This window comes from Kogia breviceps, chromosome 6, assembly GCF_026419965.1.
Source record: "Kogia breviceps isolate mKogBre1 chromosome 6, mKogBre1 haplotype 1, whole genome shotgun sequence".
NCBI classification, from domain to species: Eukaryota; Metazoa; Chordata; class Mammalia; order Artiodactyla; family Physeteridae; genus Kogia; species Kogia breviceps.
Genome location: NC_081315.1, coordinates 116,953,085 through 116,956,890, shown reverse-complemented (window position 1 = coordinate 116,956,890; position 3,806 = coordinate 116,953,085). Strand labels below are relative to the sequence as shown.

At 46.6% G+C, this 3,806-nt stretch overlaps 1 non-coding gene across 1 annotated transcript; it reads left to right on the top strand.

The window, feature by feature from the left end:
* Nucleotides 1-2,886: 2,886 nt before the first annotated feature.
* On the top strand, nucleotides 2,887-2,989 carry LOC131759092 (U6 spliceosomal RNA). The gene has a single exon (XR_009336419.1). It is a non-coding gene; the product is annotated as a U6 spliceosomal RNA (small nuclear RNA).
* The last annotated feature ends 817 nt before the right edge of the window (nucleotides 2,990-3,806 follow it).

Genomic DNA, 3,806 nt, shown 5'->3' with positions numbered 1-3,806 from the left:
CTTCGGCAGCCACGCGGCTCCTAAGACCTGCCAGTTCCCAGGAGGCTGCTTACTGGCAGCCGGCCTGGGGGCCCTGGCACTCGCATGTCCCCTGTGTATTCTTGCAGTGTCGTCTGTTAGGTCTGTACTTAGTCACCTAAAGAGACTTACATTTCTGAACTTTTTCACTTTAAAGGACACTAAGGCACCTGCCTAATGCTGCTGCATTGATAGCTTTTTTTTTTTTTTTTCCATTTGACTGTAAGCCTCACACAGACTTTCTCCTGGAAAAGCAGCTATCAGTTTCAGCCAAACCTGCAAGAAGCTGTCTCTGTCAGCAGAGACTAGCTTGGCAGTGTCAAGAAGAGAATAAACAGGAAATTCCTAAGAGAGGAGTTTTTAAGAAGGCAGGTAACTATAGTGTACCGGGAAGCACCTCAGCAGTCAGGCAGAATGGAAGGGGCATGGACTTGAGATATTGTCCTAGCTCTACCCCAGAGCAGCTCTGTGACCTGCAGGAAAGCATGTAGCCTTCTGAGTCTTGATTCCCTTCTCTGAAAATGGAGACAATAACATCCACATGCTGGTATGAAGACTGGAGAGATGGAAGTCAAAGCACCCCGCATATGCCAACCACGTGGGCGGAAGTAGCTATGACTGTTATTATACTGGTTACTACATTTGATGTTTACTTTTAGAACATTTTTGAGTACCTACTATGTGCCAGGCCGTGGACCAGACACTGGGGTAACAGTGAGAAAAAGTCAGACCCAATTTCTGACCCAGGGAACTTTAATTCTTGAGAGGAAAAAATAGGATTTAAACACAGCTAATTTATTGATTAATAACAGAGGTGCCAAGTGCTACCAGTGTGGGATGCTATGAAAATACTGAACAAAGACAGGTTGGCTAGCGTTGGTTTCCTAAGTGGGGAGTGGGTAGGGTGATGGGGGTTGAAGCCACCAGGAGCAGGCGTGGTTGATGCTGAGACCTGAGTCGAGTGGGGAGAGGTGTGTGTAGGGTGAGCGCCAGGAGGGCAGATCGAGGAGGGCCAGTGCACCCGGTCATGAGCCAGAAAGAGGGAGAGAGCAAGAGTCAAGGCTGGGGGACACAGGGCTAGCAGGCCTTGCTCGGGATTGTGGACTGTATTCCGAAGTAGAGTGGGAAATCATGAAGAAATATTTGCAGGGACGTGGAATGACCCAGCTTTCGTGTTAAATGTGTCACTCTGGCTGCTCTGAGGACGAGGCACTGGAGGGGACCCACGATGAAACCTGGAGCTGTAATTAAGAGGCTGTTGCCATAATTCAGGAAAGAGATAGTGAGATCTTAGACTGGGAATAACAGAGATGTGTTGAAATGGCTTCGTGGCTCTAGCCTCTCTCCTATTAAAATGTTTCTCAAACTTGCCTGATGATAAAAATCTATGACGTTTGGTAAAAATACAGGTTCCCAGAGTCCCATGCTGGGATGGGGCGGGGGGGTCTGGGAATCTGTTCTTTAAACAAACTTCCTGGGCTTCCCTGGTGGCGCAGTGGTTAAGAATCCGCCTGCCAGTGCAGGAGATATGGGTTCAAGCCCTGGTCTGGGAAGATCCCACATGCCACGGAGCAACTAAGCCCACAAGCCACAACTACTGGGCCTGCGCTCTAGAGCCCACGAGCCACAGTACTGAAGCCCGTGCGCCCTGGAGCCTGTGCTCTGCAACAAGAGAAGCCACCGCAATGAGAAGCCCACGTAACACAATGAAGAGTAGCCCCCCGCTCACCGCAACTAGAGAAAGCCCATGCACAGCAACAAAGACCCAACGCAACCAAAAACTAATTAAAAAAAACTTCCTGAGGGATTCCTTTCACTAGGCAAGTTTGTCCCGTGTTACCCCGCAGTGTACACTGAGAAACAGACCTTCCTTTCCCATGTAAAATAATTCAGTGTTTCTAGAGATGGTGCTTTTCATGACCCCAACCAGTGGAGGATCCAGGTGTAAACTCACAGGTCACAGAATGCTTTCCCTACTTAGAACTAAAAGCACTTCAGCTGTAAAAGCTCTAACGTTTAGATTATCTACATCCATGTTTTTTAAGTGCGTACCTTGATATAAGAGGGGTTTTTGTGTTTGTTTGTTTTGTTTTGTTTGCAGTATTAATAGATGTACAGCTGTCAAGAGAGGCCAGAAAGAGGTACTCCAGCAAGATCTGCCGGGAACAACAGGAGTGCAGAGCAATGGATGGAGCGAGAGTCTAGCTCGATCTACATTCTGTAAACGTCCTGCAGAGCTCAGCGCACCTCCCCAGCCCATCAGTTACTGACCCGGGGACTTTATTACTTGCCCCCAACCTCTGCCAGCTCCTGAAGAGGAAAACATCCAGACCTTATATGGATTATATCCTTGGAAAATGCTTTTCAGTATTGGCCTAATTGCCTGTGATCCAGTTAGAGCTGGAAGGAAACCTTTTTGCACTCTATCCAGTTATCTTCTTTATCAATTCATCCGCACGGAGAGCATGCACAATGGGTAGGAGAACAAGTTTAAGTATCAGGTTACCAACGTTCAAATCCTGGCTCTTTCATTTATTAATTGGAGAAGTTACTTAATCTCTTTGCTCTTCAGTTTTCTCATGTGAAAAATAAAATGATTATGGTGTACTAGTTTGCTAGGGCTGTCATAGCAAAGTACTACAGATTGAATTGAGACAGGAAGGAAGGGGGCATGGCACAACCTTTTTTTTTTTTTTTGCCATGCTGGGTGGCATGTGGAATCTTAGTTCCCCAACCAGGGATGGAACCCCCGCCCTCTGCATTGGCAGCTCAGAGTCTTAACCACTGGACTGCCAGGGAAGTCTCAAGGACACAACCTTTAAAAGAAGGACAGCCTTTGAGGATATGACAAAAACTGGTTACCACCATGTGCTTACTTCGGCAGCACATATACTAAAATTGGAACGACAAGAGATTAGCATGTTCCCTGCACAAGGATGATACACAAATTTGTAAAGCGTTCCATATTTTTGTTTAAAAAAAAAAACTGGTTACAACCAATTAGGCCCAAGATGGAGGAAGATTCAACTTCCAGTAGACCTTGAGTCTCCCTATACATTCATTGTAATATATTATCATATGCTAAATGACTCACCCACAGGTGCCATGACAGTTCCCAGGCTGACCATAAAAGGCCAAAAAGTGGGTGATGGCCCAGTTCCTGGAAATTACTAACCCTTCTTCAAAATAGCTAGAATATTCTTCCCACTTGTTAGCATATGAAATTACCCAGCCAATAAAAACTAACCACCCCACAACCCGGGGCCTCTCTCACCTTCTGAGAGAGACTACATTCTGCCTATAGGATGTGTATCTCTCTAAACTTGCTTTCCCTTTACTGTGGCTCACGCTTGAATTCTTCCCTGTGTAAAGCCAAGGACCCTCACTTGGTGGCCCGTCCCAAGGACTTGGCTGAGACCTGAGATGTGACCATTTTCTCGTGCCCCATTCTCCTGCAATAGAATAGCTTAGACAACAGAAATGTATTGTCTCACAATTCTGGAGGCTAGGAGTCTGAGATCAAGCTGTCAGCAGGGTTGGTTTTTGCTGAGGCCTCTCTCCTTGGCTTGCAGATGGCCATCTTCTCCCTATGTCTTCACGTGGTCTTCCCTCTGTGTATGTCTATGCCCTCATCTTGAAACAAAGCATGACACTGTGAGGGCCTCCCAGGTACAAATCCTTTCTCTGCATTGCTCCCTCCTCCCCCAATTTCTTGTTTGTAAGAAACAGAGTTCATTCAGCCTCCTTAACTTGCCCTGAATTCCAAAGGGCAGATTCAAACAGTTGCT